Below are 14,792 nucleotides of genomic sequence, written 5' to 3'. Positions count from 1 at the left end.
TTAGAGTTGTCCAATGGGAAACATTCAACAAAAGGTGGTGTCTGAAATAGGGGCAGGGCTCAGATGGCCATAAAGTGCAGAGACGGGGGGGGGGGGGTGGCGTGGAGGGAGTGACTCACAGAATCAGGAGAACTGAACCTTCACAGATCTCTGCTTCAACAATCAAATGAGACATTTTGAGGAGGAGACGAAGTAGAATGAACATCAGGGCAGGAAAACAGCCTCACACATTTCACACGAAAGCCTTCTCCAGGTTGAGGAAGTAGTCGTGAGTGAAAAATGCCAGTGATGAGTGATGTCAAGCAAATGAGTACTGGAAAACGTCCATTCAGTTTAGCAATGGGGAAGTCAGTGCTAAGTTATGCAATTCTAGTTTCATTCATTCTGTGGAGCTCTGAGAGCAGAAACCAAGTCCGAGCTGTGTTCGAAGCGGGGAGAGTTGAGACAGGAGAAATCATAGCAGGTTTCAGTTTGGACAAGGAAGGAAACGTCACAACGGAAAGAAGTGGAGTTTGTTTTCTGTGTGTAGTTGTTTTATTACCGTTTTTCTTTACACTGGGAACTGGCAAATGCTTATAGAGAAGGAGAATAATCCTAATGGAAAAGTAATGAATGACTCATTACAAATGCAGAGTAAGACTTTATCCCTCTCCATCATTCCAGAACTATGAGAGATGAGCCGAGTGTTGGTCAGGCAGAGAGAAACCCTACTATGAACTTTGCAAGCAATGCTAAGTTCCTTTGTAACCTGGGTTCTTTCCAAATGTAAACCCAAGTCTGAGCTGTGTGGCCAGAGGTGATATTTGCCTCAAGGTGGTGACACTGTAAAAAAAAAAAAAAAAAAAAAAGGCTTTGAAGCCCCTGAGACCAAGGCTATCAAGAGGTTACAGCAAGAGATTAGATAGTCTGTTATACTCAGAAGGACAAAGAAGAGGGTAAGCCAAGCCAGGCAGCATTATCTCAGACTGGAGGTTGGACCACAAACTTGCCACCTTCAGACTTCCACATCAGAGATGGACCAAGCACCCAAGACAATCAAAAAACCCAGCTGTTGCTGTGGAATAAGTGCACACACAGGGCAGCTACTGTGAGGACCAGGGCAGTCCATGTTCCTTCCTCCCCACCCCATCCTGCTACATCCACCCATACACATCGTTCAAGTAGTAAGAAGAAAATACAAGCTCAGACACTGTTGGATGGTGGTGCCCTACTCTGTCTGGCAATAACTAATAGTTGGTGGATGGAGGGAAGCATAAAAGAATGTCCCAAAGAAGGGACAATGGAGGACACTTGTGTACTTCAGGGAAGCACCTGTTTACCAAGGAGCCTGGGATACATTCAAGAGGCCAGACCTAAGAATTCATTGCGTAAAGGGAGGAGCAGAGGTAAAAATCAAATAGAATGATAGAGCATGTGGTGGTTTGAATATGCTTGGCCTATGGGAAGTGGCACTATTAGGAAGTGTGGCCTTGTTGCTGTGGGTATGACCTTGTTGGAGGAAGTGCATCACTGTTGGGTGGGCTTTGAAGTCTTACATTCAAGTTCCATCCTATGTGGAAGAGAGCCTCCTCCTGGCTACCTGCAGAAATGAATCGTTTCCTGGCTGCCTTTGAATCAAGATGTAGAACTCTTGGCTCCTCCAGTACCACATATGCCTGCAAGCTACCATGCTTCCCTCCATGATGATAATGGACTGCACCCCAAAAACTATAAGCCAGCCCCAATTAAATGTTTGCCTTTATAACAGTTGCCTTAGTCATGGTGTCTCTTCACAGCAAAGAAACCCTAACTAAGACAGACTGTTTAATGAAGCTATAGCAGAAAAGTCCCCAAATCTACAGAAAGAAGTAGGCATCCAAACATGAGGCCTGTAGAACTCCAAACAAACATGACACAGATACCCAAAATTTTTGTATCAAGGGTGGAAAACAACTACCAAGCAACTGGACAATAGGAACAACCAAGTGTGGCTATCCTTGTATTAGACACAACAAACTTCAAACCAAAATTAATTAAAAGATGTAAAAAGGGATGCCAGCTATTAATAAAAAGAATACTTAAACAAGAAGATATAATGGTTATACATGCTTGTGAACCAAATATCAGAGCCCCTAATTTCTAAAAATAACAACAAAGAGATGTAAAAGACCACGTAGGTTCTGATACAATAATAGTAAGAGACTTCAAAACTCCACTCTCCCATTTCAATAGGTAGGCCTCTCAAACTAAAGACAGACAAAGAAACTTCAGAACTGAGCTATATTAGGACCAAGTGGACTCGACAGAGACATATATAATGTTTCACCCAGGCAGGTAGGGAATATACAGTTTCTCAACAGTACATGGAACTTTCTCCAAAGTCAATCACATCCTAGGACACAAATCAAATCTCAACAAATAGAAAACTGGCACGGCAATTCTGTGTGTCCTATCAGAACACAGTGGAATGAAACTAGAAGTCAACAATAAGAGACACAATAGAAAGTACAAACATTCTTACAGAGTAAATAATACATTTTTGGAAGAACAATGGGTCATCCAAGAAGTCAGAAGGAATTTAAAAATTTCTAGAGACAAGTGATAATGAAAATACTCCCTAACAGAACCTGTGGTATGCAAGGCAATCCTAATAGGAGCCTTTAAACATAAGTGATCATGCTAGGGCTGGACAGATGGTTCAGCAGCTAAGAGCCATCTGACTGCTCTTCCAGTGGTCCTAAGTTCAAATCCGAGCAACCATATGGTGGCTCACAACCATCTGATGCCCTCCTCTGGTGTGTCTGAAGACATCTACAGTGTACTAGATAAATGTTTTTAAAAACTTAGTGAACGGGCTGGTGAGATGGCTCAGTGGGTAAGAGCACCCGACTGCTCTTCCGAAGGTCCAGAGTTCAAATCCTGGCAACCACATGGTGGCTCACAACCATCCGTAACAAGATCTGGCGCCCTCTTCTGGAGTGTCTGAAGACAGCTACAGTGTACTTACATATAATAAATAAATTAAAAAAAAAACTTAGTGAACATGCTAAAAATTTTTAAATTTATCAAACAAACAACCACCACAAGATGCTGGGGAGCTGGGGGCGGGGGCAAGGAGTGGGGGGGGGGAAAGAGGGGAGAAAGGAGGGGGGTAAGTAGCCAATCTTCAACATAGTATACAGAAAGAAATAATAAAGACAATGGAAAGTTAATTTAAAAATTAATAAAATCTAGATGAAAAGAGTAACACTGGCAAGGCACTTGAGAGACAGAGGCAGGCAGATCTCTGTGAGTTCAAGGCCAGCCTGATCTACCTAGTGCGTTCCAGAACAGCCAAGACTGTACAGAGAAACTCTGTCTCAACACACATAAGAAAAAGAGTAATAGTCAAAATCAAAATAGTTGGTGCTTTGAAAACATTAGTAAGAATTGGCAAACCTTTAGGCAATTTGAACAAAAGGAGGGAGAAGACACAACGGATAAAATGAGAGACCAAAAGGGTGGCAGTACAGCAGACTTCAATGAAATACGGAACATTATTGGAAATTACTATGAAAACTTATATTCTAAAAATATTATATTCTAAAAATATAGGAGAAATAGAAGTACTTTGAAATGCATGCCACGTGTTGAAATTAAACCCAGAAGATAAAAAGAACTTAACCAGATGCATTAAAAGCAATGAGAAAAAAGCTATAATCAAATGCTTTTTCCTCAAAGAGAAGCCCAGAATCAGACAGCTTCACTGTTGAATTCCATCAGACTCTCAATTCTCTTTGTTCCACAGAACAGAAAGCAAAAGGACATTACCAAATTCATCCTACAAAGTCAGTATTATTCTAATACCAAAACCAGATGAAGAGTCACACACACAAAAGAAAACTCCAAACCAATCTCTTTGATGGACTTAGATACAATACTTCTCCACTAAATACTTGCAAACTACACTCAGCAACACATTAAGAGGATTATCGACAGCTTCCACATTGTGGAAGCAAAGAATTCTTATTATTTCTACCTTGCAGTATACTCCAGCTAGATGGCCAACAGCCTTCTCGGGAATGCTCCAACCTATGCTTCCTATTGGGAGTACTGGACTTCAGACGTGTACTGCTGTTGTGGATTGGTTCTAATGCTACTTGTGTTAATTCAGATTCCAAAATTACACAGGAACCTGAATGTCTGCATGTAAGACACTGAGGGTCCCTGTTCCCAGTTGGCTTTGTTTGGTGAGGAGGCCAATGGCTGGGCAGAGAGGCAGAGGCAGGATGCTAGGATTCTGAGACAAGAATTTGGGAGGAGGAAGAAGGCACCATGCCAGGGAAGGAGAAGGTCTGGGCCTGAGAAATGGCAGGACAGAGAGACAGAGAAGACAGCCTGTGTGTAAGAGGTTAGGATCGTGGCCCAGGAGGGCAGCAGGTCTGGGTTCAGGGCAGCCAGGATGGGATATAGGTTTTAGTAAGTAATAATTCAGGAATTCAGGAACGTCAAAGGGGAGAGTATGCTAGCAATGTGGAGGGTTGAGCAGTTTAAGTCATATTAAAATATAAGGCTGTGTGTGTGTGTGTGTGTGTGTGTGTGTGTGTGTTTCATTTGAGAATCCAGAACATTGGGGCGGCTAGAGAGGAACATGTGCAGCTGCTACAGGGGAGCTAGAGTGGATTAATCAACTCCTACTACCCCGCCATCCAGCTTTCTTACATGGGTTCCAGGCAATGAACTCAGGTCATCAGACCTTCAAAGCAAGCACTTTTACCCACTGCACCATCTCCACAGCCTTTATTTTCAACATCTGAAACACTCTTGTGCTATTGTGTTTAATTACTGCAAAGAAGGTAGCTAGAGAAAGAAACTCTTGTGAATTTTACTCTAAAAAATGTATGCTGTATCTTTTGGAAAGAGGGTTATAGCATATGAAATATTTTGAAATTTACAATGTACGAAGCTTTTAATTTGAGAATTGAAAAACTATTTTAAAAAAAATCACTACTCACAAGAAGAGGAAATAGTTCCTCGTTCCCTGGAGTCAGTCCATGGAATTTAGAAGGGCTGGCTGCTGTGACGTGTGGAATCCCACGGTTTTTAAATTTATTTATCAGATATTGATAAGATCCACAGTGGCTCCGCATTGTGCTGAGCCACAGGGATGTGAGTAAGACAGAATCATTTCTGGGAATGAGGGAGAGAAGCCCATGCATACAGCTGTACTTTGGGGTGGGGACGCTCATACTCGGAGAGCTTGCAGGAGGAAGTGGAGCGTTCAGCAGGGCTGGGCCTAACAGACTGCCTGGGGCTTTGAATTCCCCACAGAATCCAGTGTGGTTCTGGGCATTGGAAGGATGGAGGAGGAAATTTGGAAATCATCTTTGGCAGCCTTGTGGCAATTGGCATCTGTGACATCTGAGAGACAGGAACTTCTGGTCTTCTCAACACCTTTATACATGTGTTCTGGCACCAACTCTCAAGGCTCTGAGCATTCTGGCCATCGTGTGAAGAGGTACTTCCTGAACACCAGCCATGGGCCAGACACTGCCCAAGAGAGGCAGATTCAATTCTCAAAGTTGGTAAGAGGAAGAGAAATCAACATGAAGATGAGTGCTTTGGAGAAAGAGCAGGCAAAGGATAGGGGACAGGCAGCGTGAGGTGGGGGTCCTGTGATACAGAAAAAAAAAAAAAAGATCCTTAGGAAGTCCAGCCTGGGGACCTGAGCGATGGCTCTACAGTTAAGAGACTTGATGCTCTTGCATGGAACCAGAGTTGGGTTTCACAGTGGGTAGTTTTCAACTGCTTATAACTCTAGCTCTTTGATAAACACACACACACACACACACACACAAACACTTTAGTCCTATAGAGACCAGCCTGAATACTCAGGTACATAAAAACTTGAAAATTATGGTTAGTATTGCATGAGTATCCCATCAAAGAATATGGCTAGCCACCTGACTCCAGAGTTTTGGGAACTGGTCCCTTCAGGCAAGACAAGCTGATATGCATTTTCCTCTAGCCCCAAAGAGTTTTCTAATCTGATGTGTGAAACTGATTCAGTTAGGGTGGAGCCACTAAGAATTCACACCAAGAAGAACAGATTCAACAGCATTGGAATGGGATAAGAGGGATAGATACTACTTCAGTTGGCAACAGGCTATATACATGGAGGAAACCACAGGGAACTCAAGGCCATATACTGACTCTAGGCTGGAACTAAGAATTGGTATAGGTTAACCAGGTTATTGGTGCTTTCAGGATCAAGGAGTCTGTGATTTTCTCAAATCGAGTAACACTGGCTAAGATTACTCCTTGCTATGCCCCAGAAATTCTTATTCCATCATCTAACATGGAAATTGTAATAGGTGCATGGGAGAGCAGCTATGGGTGGGAAAGAGATGAAATGACAGCCTCATTTTTTTTGTCCTAGTACATATTTCCAACAAGGAAATGAAGCAGAAGGAGATGTAAACCCCAGAGGAGAAGAAAAGGATGCACAGGAAGCAATGACTCTCATTGTTGAGTTCTCATTTGTGATCAAGGGCAGAACAACAGAGACAGCATGCCAGAGAGAATCAAGAAGGTCATGGGATTAAGACTTAACCTTGAGTTTGTTGATATCCGCTGTCATCTATGGGCTGAGAGATCTCAGGAAAGTCACTTGAATCTCTAGTCTTTATTTCTTTGTCTGGTCTGCTTAGGTGACACAACCAGAGTTGCTGCTAAGATGCAATGTCTAGTGAACCAACAAGCCAAGTCCATAGGGGTTTGGAGACTCCCTCTCTCTGGAGGAGCTGCACCAAACAGAGCCAGGTGTGGTCATCAAGTGGCCAAGTATCCATTACAGAGGAAGGATGGTTTTGAGAACAGTAGGAGCTTTCCTCTGCCCTATGCCCTTTGACAAGACCCTCACAGACAATTAAGAGGAAGGTATCTTTAACACCAGGTATTAAACAGTGAACTTTTTTTGTTGTTGTTTTGTTTTGTTTGGTTTGGTTTGGTTTTGTTTGGTTTGGTTTTGTTTGGTTTGGTTTTGTTTTGTTTGGTTTGGTTTGGTTTGGTTTGGTTTGGTTTGGTTTGGTTTGGTTTGGTTTGGTTTGGTTTGGTTTTTGCCAGGGCAAAATGGTAGACACCTAGACATTTTCTTTGTTGATGGTTTTCTACCCTAGAGTCTCCCTAAAATTTCAGGATAGAAGCCATCTTACTTGAATCTATAAGTTCTGCATCATAAATGGGGAAACAAATGGGAATTTGTTGCTGGTCCCCCACCTCTTTTTTTTAACTGAAAAAAAAAACCCAATATATTCTGATCATAATTTTTCCTTCCTCATATCCTCCCTCACCCTCCCTACCTCCTCACCCATCCAACTCTATGCTTTCTTTCTCTCTCTCTAGTAAAACAAGTACATTTTTTAAAAAGAATAAAACCAAATGAACAAACAAAAAAGAAAAAGAAAGGGGATGAGAAGCACACACGCATGCAGACACACACAAAATTCATAAAAATACAAAACCAGAAACCATAACATACAAGCAAAGGATCAGTAAAGGGAACAAAAGCCCAAACAAAGCAATGTGCACCTTTGAATTTGCTTCGTGTTGACCATCTTGTCCTGGCCATGGGGCCCGCCATTAAGTGTGGTTTGTATATCCAGAGACTCCCTTGGAGAAACGAATTTTTCCAAGCAGTTGTCAATTGGAAACAACTTCTTGGTCAGGGATGAGAGTTCATATCGAGCTCCCCATCTTAGTGCAGAGGTCTCATCTGGTTTGGATTTGTGTAGGCTGTAAGCATTCTGCCACAGTCTCGATGAGTTCATCTATGTGTCAGTCCTATTGTGTCTGGAAAACACAGTTTACTTGACATCATCCACCCCTCCAGCTCTTGGAGTCCTGAGGAGGGGTGGGGTTGTTTGATGAAGACATCTCATTTAGGACCGAGTCTTCCGATGTCTCTGCGCATTGTCCAGTTAAGGGTCTCTGTATTGGTTCCCTTCTCCTGGAAGTTTCTCTGATGATGGCTAAGTGAGATGCTGATCTATGAGTACAGCAGACAGAAGTCATTAGAAATCATTTTATTGCTGTGTTCCTTTACCAAAACTATTGGTTTTCCCTTAGGTCCATTGCCTATCAAGGCTCAGGTTCTTGGCCACACTGACAGTGTCAGGCATGGGTCTCATCTCATGGACTGGGCCTTAAGTCCAATCATAGACTGGTTGGGGACTCCCACAACTTTTGTGCCCCAGTGTATTATGCAGGCAGATCACCATTGTAGACTGCAGGGTTTGTAGCTGGATTGGCATTAACTCTCTTCAGGTATCATGCACAGTACCTTCCAGTACCATGAATACTATTCAGTACAGGCGAAGAAGGCTCTAGTTAGATACCAACTTGATTCACCATGTTCAATGAGATATGCATTGTCTTTCAGTCTCCATCCCCCACCTCTCTTGAACTGAATATGTCATCACCTCCTCCTTGGGAGATCCTACCCCATCCTAGTTTCTTACTCTATTCCTACAATATACTCTATGATCTCTGTGGTTGTACTGATAGTAGCATATCTATTGAAGGCTTAAATGCTAACATCCATATATAAGATATTCTCTTATACATATCATATTTGTCTTTGGAGGTCTGGATTACCTCACTCAGGATGATCTTTGTCTAGCTCCATCCATTTACTTACAAATTACATAATTTAGTATTTTTTTAACAGCTGAATAACATTCCATTATATAAAGGTACCACATTTTAATTGCACATTCACCCACTGATACAGATCTAGGCTGTTTATAATTCCATGCTATTATGACTAGAGCAGTAATGAGCGTGAATAAACAAGTGTCTGTAGTAGAGTGGAGAGTTCTTTGGGTATATGCCCCAGAATACTATAGTTGGATCTTGAAGTATATTTATTCCCAGCCACATAAGTTTACACTTCCATCAGCAACAAGTGAGTGTTCGTCTTACCCCACACCCTTGCCAGTATGAGCTGTCATTTGTTTTATTGATCTTGGCCAATTTGGCCAAGATAAAAATCTTGAAGTAGTTTTGATTTGCATTTCCGTGATGACTAAGGGTGTTGGGCATTTCTTTGTTTCTCATCCATTTGTGTTTTATTTTTTGAGAAGCCTTTGTTTAGTCTGTGCCCCATTTTTAAGTTGAGTTATTTGTTTTCTTGATATTCAGGGTGGTGATGGTGGTTCTTCTCCTTCCCCTTCCCCTTCCCCTCCCCCTCTCCCCTCTTCTTCTCCTCCTCCTTCTTCCTCTTCCTCCTCCTCCTTCCTCCTCCTCCTTCTTTTTCTTCTTTAAATATTTTAGATACTAACCTTATATCGGATGTGTAATTGATAAATATCCCTTCCCATTCTGCTTTGTCTGGATGGTGGCGTCACACTGCTCTAGCCCTGTGCCTGCCTGCTGTCATGCTCTCAACCATGATGAGCACAGACTCACCCTCTGAACCTGTAAGTCCCTATTAATGCTTTCTTCTGTAACTCTCCTTGGTCCCGGTGTCTCTTCACCACACTGGAAAAGCAACTAACACAGATTCATTTGAAAGGTATGAAATACAGCCAGTGATAGTGACTCACACCTTTGAACTCAGCACTTGGAAGGCAAATGCAGAGGCAGTTAGATTTCTCTGAGTTCAAGGCCAGCCTGGTCTACAGAGTGAGTTCTGGGACACCCAGAGTTACACAGAGAAATGTTATCTCCGAAAACCAAAAAGGTAAAATGGAGTGGGGTAGAGGGGTGAAGGATGTGACTGGACTCAAGTCCTGTCTTGTTCCAGCATCATGTTGTGGACCAAAAGACCTAAACAGGTAGAAAAACAGGAAAGAAACCAGCAAGCACTGAAAGTTGAAGAGAAACACAGACAGATCTCTGTGTTGGACACCCAGAAGTCGGCAGAAGCTTGAGCCAGATCTGAGGAAGCAGGATGCTTCTGAGGAAGGGCATTAGGAAGGAGCCTTGCAGCAAAATGAGTGAATAGCTGCCAGTGTGTTACCAGCTGGTCTACCCTGTAGTTAGAAACAACTTTTTATAATACAGAAAATCGCAAAGGATCTTCCAGAAGGAAACTACGCACAGGTCTCTGGAAGTTAGAGTCTTTGATTTTATAACATTATGAAGACCATCTGAGCTGGCTTTCATAGTCGTGGTCTCTCATTTTATTTATGTAATTTGGAGGACACTATTTCGAAAAGTCAAGGAAATAAACATTCCAGGAGACAAAGTAACCTGACTAAAGTCACCCAGCTAATAATCAGTGAAACAAGGATTTGAATCTGACTCCTGGGCATACAGAACACAATGTGTAGCCTGCAAAACCCAAGCAGATATAAGGTACACACAATCTTAGTCGACAGCAAAATTCTTGACAAATATTTCTTTTTACTACTTTAACATTACAGATTGGGTGAGTTCCAATTCACACAAGTTCAGAATTTTAAGTCATTTAAGTACATCAGAATTCACGGGATTCCAGAAACAAAACTGGCTCTGAGATGCCCCAGAGCACCACAGGCAATGGTGACTCCATGCGCAATTTCCTATTTCAGCACTTGGCCCAGGTACCTCACACAGGACTGAAGATGAGAAGGAGATACCTAGGCAAATCTGCCTAATTTCCCTGAACTCTGTGGAGTCCAAGTGCCGCAGCTTGACACATCCATACGGCTTTGCTTTCTTGGGCAATTGCAGCCTTGGCAGAGAGTGAGAACACCGCCCTTGACAGGAACTGTATGGGAATGAAAGGCTTCAGGTGCTGGGCTGGCTCCCGACTCCTCTGCAAAAGGAAGTGCCTCCCACTTGGCTCAGTGCAGCAATGGTACAGGTGAGTCACCCCATTGCCAGCCAGGCAAGTATTTTAAGAAACATGAAGTGTAAGCAGGAACCAGCAGAGAAGGACGAGGACTGAAGTGTCGCCATTAGCTCCGAGGGTGTCTTGTTGTCATGGTGCTAGGAAAATCACTTCCACTTAGAGTCCCACTCACCAGCTGTTTTGCTGGAACTTTTTTGCACGGGAGGCTGGTAGCCACCCCAGCACAGGCGTGGGCCACGGGTGTGCACACATGAGCACCTGTAGCAGACACCCACTCCAGAGGCCTTACATTGCTTGTCTGACGCATGCCCCTACCTTGTGTGACATAATCGGAAGCTTTGGAGTAGAGTCAGCAACAAGAAGAACCCACCTCAACCTCTGTCTCCCCTCTGGCGGTGGGCTCTGGAATACCACCATTGCCCATCCTTTGAAACACTATTTCAAGGCTCAGGCCTTAGACCAATGGTTCACAGCCTTCCCAATGCTGTGACTCTTTATACAGTTCCTCTTGTGTGGTGATGCCCCAACCACCAAATTATTATCGTTGCTACTTCATAACTGTAGTTTTGCTACTGTTTTGAATCATGACATTAATATCTGATATGCAGGTGGTCCTAAGGTGACCCCTGTGAAAGCGTTGTTTGACCCCCCCCAAAGGGGTTTTGACCCACAGGTTGAGAACCACACTGCCTTAGACCATTATGGGGGTAGATTACTTCAGGTTCAGCCAGAAGCAGGGGTTGAGGGTGGGATGAAGAAAAACTCCCACCCCAAAGTAACACTGAGGCTCCTTGTCAGTCTGCATTCCACAGTGTGCTGCTAGGAAGATGACTCCCCACCGCCTTTCTTGGTATCCACAACTGCACTGCACTGAAGGGAAGGGGCAGATGCTGACTGCTGCCCAGACATGGCTTTCTGTGGGACTGTTCCTTTTGTCAAAGCCTTATTACACACAAGGTACCTGAAGCGCCATGAGGATAAACTGGGATCCCCACTCAGACTTCACACAGTCTGGTTCTGCTTGTATCTCAGTGGCCCTTACTTGGAGGCTACAGTGGTTATGGGATAAAGGCAAGTGGTCTGCTATCGGCAGCCATTCCTTAACATTCCTCAATTAACCGAAACCTTCATCTTCACATAAAAACAAGCGTGCACCATAGTTGAGTCCTGCAGTCCTCTCCCCCAGATTATGACGTACATGTTTGGAGCAGGTGGATTTTGTTAAGGCCTCAAATGGTTTGACTCTAAGTGGTCCTATGCCTCGTTTTTAAAGCAATGAGGCAGACACAAGCTAGCAAGCACGTGGCCTCCATCCAGTAAGAATGGCAATTCATTTAACTGCTAAAAACAGCGCTATAAGCACCACCTCAAGTCCCATTTATACATGGAAGGCCCAACTTTTGGTACCTCAGAATGTGACAGTGTTTGGAGTTAGGAACTTTAAAGGGGTAATTAAATTAAATATCAGAGAATAGGCCTGAATCCAACATAACTGGTGCATTTTAAGAAGAACAGAGACCAAAGGAGAGAACGTTGAAGAAAAACAAAATAAAATGAAAAACTGGTCCTGCCATTGGCTGGGTCTTGGCCCTGTACTTCCAGAACTGCAGGACAGCACGTTTCTGCTGTTTGGGTCACTCAGTTTGTAGTACTCAGCTGCACCACCCATTGCAGACTAACACAACCTAGGAACACCAGATCACTCAACAAACACCTCAGCAGGCAGAGATTGCTGCACTGTAGTGTGCATACAAGGTTAGCTTGTGAACCCTGAGATATGCCTCAGACCAGGAGTCATAGAAGCAGAATCATACATGACAGGCATGGCTTCTAAGACTGGCCACTCATTCCAGAACCTTCTTCAGTGCCTTAGAACCTCGGAGACTTTAGACCAGAGAGTTACGGTTGTGGGGTTTTTTTGTTTAAGATTTACTTATTTATTATATATATATGAGTACACTGCTGCTGTCTTCAGAACACCAGAAGAGGGCATTGGATCCCATTATAGATTGTTGTGAGCCACCATGTGGTTGCTGGAAATTGAACCTCTGGAAAAGCAGTCAGTACCTTTAATCCCTGACCCATCTCTCCAGCCCTATGACTGTGATTTGGACAAACACATCCATGGTGCTTGTGTGCCAGGATGTATTCTGAGATGGCACATATTCTTCCCCAGAGCAGTGTGATTGTAGGAAGCAGAGAAAGCTCTGACAGAGTGAATGTGTATTTTGACATGAATATGTCCTGCTAAGGACTCTAAGACCAGTTGGTCCATGGTAAACTAGCAAAGCCATTGCCCATAAGGGACAGGTACAGAGAGATGGCAAAGATTTCCTTAAGAGTCTGAATAAAGGCCAGGAATGATGGGTCATGCCTTTAATTCCAGCACTTGAAAGGCAGAGGTAGGATAATCTCTGAGTTCAAGGCCAATCTGGTCTATAAAGTGAGTTCCAGGACAGCCAGAGCTGCACAGAGTAACCCTGTCTCCAAACAAACAAACAGCTCTGCTCCTCCCTATTCCAGAGACAGCTGCATCTTCTTGTGCAATGCCAACCTTGTCCTGTAGCCACAATGGTGAAGGTTGGTGTAAATGTATTTGGCGGTACTGGACACCTGGTTACCAGGGCTTCCTTCTTCACTGCATCTGGCAAAGAGGGCATTGTTGCCATCAATGACCCCTTCAATGACCTCAACTACATGTTCTACATGGTCCAGTATGACTCTATCCATAGCAAGTTCAATGGCACAGTCAAGGCTGACAATGGGAAGCTTGCCATCAACCGGAAGCCCATCACCATCTTCCAGGAGCGAGATCTTGCTAACATCAAATGGGGTGATGCTGGTACTGAGTATGACATGGAGACTACTGGCATCTTCACCACCATGGAGAAGGCCAGGACCCACTAGAAGGATGAGGCAGCAAGGGTCATCATCTCTACCCCTTCTGCCGATTCCCCCATGTTTGCGATGGGTGGGAACCATGAGAAATATGACAACTCACTCAAGTTTTTCAGCAATAAATCCTGTACCACCAACTGCTTAGTGCCCCCTGGCCAAGATCATCCATGACAACTTTGGCATCGTGGAAGGGCTCATGACCATGGTTCATGCTGTCACTGCTACTCAGAAGACTGTGAATGGTCCTTCTGGAAAGCTGTGACTTGATGGCCATGGGGCTGTGGGCAAGGTCATCCCAGAATTGAACAAGAAGCTCACTGGCATGGCCTTCCATGTTCCTACCCCCAATGTATCCATTGTGGATCTGACATGCCACCTGGAGAAACCTGACGTGTATGATGACATCAAGAAAGTGGTGAAGCAGGCATCCAAGGGCCCACTAAAGGGCATCCTGAGCTACACCAAGGACCCAGGTTGTCTCCTGAGACTTCAACAGTATCTCCCACTCCTCCTCTTGGTATGCCAATGAATATGGCTACAGCAACAGGGTGGTGGACCTCATGACTTACATGGCCTCCAAGGAGAAAGAATCCCTGGATCACCCATCCCAGCAAGGACACTGAGAGCAAGAGAGAGGCCCTCGGTTGCTAAGGAGTCCCTGTCCCAACTCCGCCCCCAACACTGAGCATCTCTCTCACAGTTTCCATCCCAGACCCCCATAATAATGGGAAGGGCTTAGGGAGCCCTCCTTTCTTGGATACCATCAATAAAGTTCACTGCACCCTTCCCCACAACAAAACCAACCAAACAAAAAACAAAACAAAACAACAACAACAACAAAACCCCAACCAACCAACAAACAAAAAAGTCTGAATGAGTGTTTAGGAATGATTGACCAGTGTGAGCAATTAGGCTTCCTCTTCCTGGATATTTATAGCCTGAGACATGAGACAGCTCACCCTCAGAGACCTCCTCCTAAAACTAGCTTATCCCTCCCCTGTGCTGTACCTAGCAAACACAGTGAGGTTTCATGTTGCAGCTGTTAGAGAACCTCACCTGCTCTCAGCTTCATTATATCTGTCCTTTCTTCACTTTCTTG

General features: G+C 43.9%; 1 pseudogene; it reads left to right on the top strand.

Annotated features, from left to right (window-relative positions):
- Window positions 1–13,366: 13,366 nt before the first annotated feature.
- Window positions 13,367–14,316, top strand: LOC115030638 (glyceraldehyde-3-phosphate dehydrogenase pseudogene; annotated as a pseudogene).
- The last annotated feature ends 476 nt before the right edge of the window (window positions 14,317–14,792 follow it).

This window comes from Mus caroli, unplaced genomic scaffold, assembly GCF_978045245.1.
Source record: "Mus caroli unplaced genomic scaffold, Mus_caroli_1 scaffold_3, whole genome shotgun sequence".
NCBI classification, from domain to species: Eukaryota; Metazoa; Chordata; class Mammalia; order Rodentia; family Muridae; genus Mus; species Mus caroli.
The sequence above is the reverse complement of the archived record's forward strand: the minus strand, read 5'-3'. Positions and strand labels throughout refer to the sequence as shown.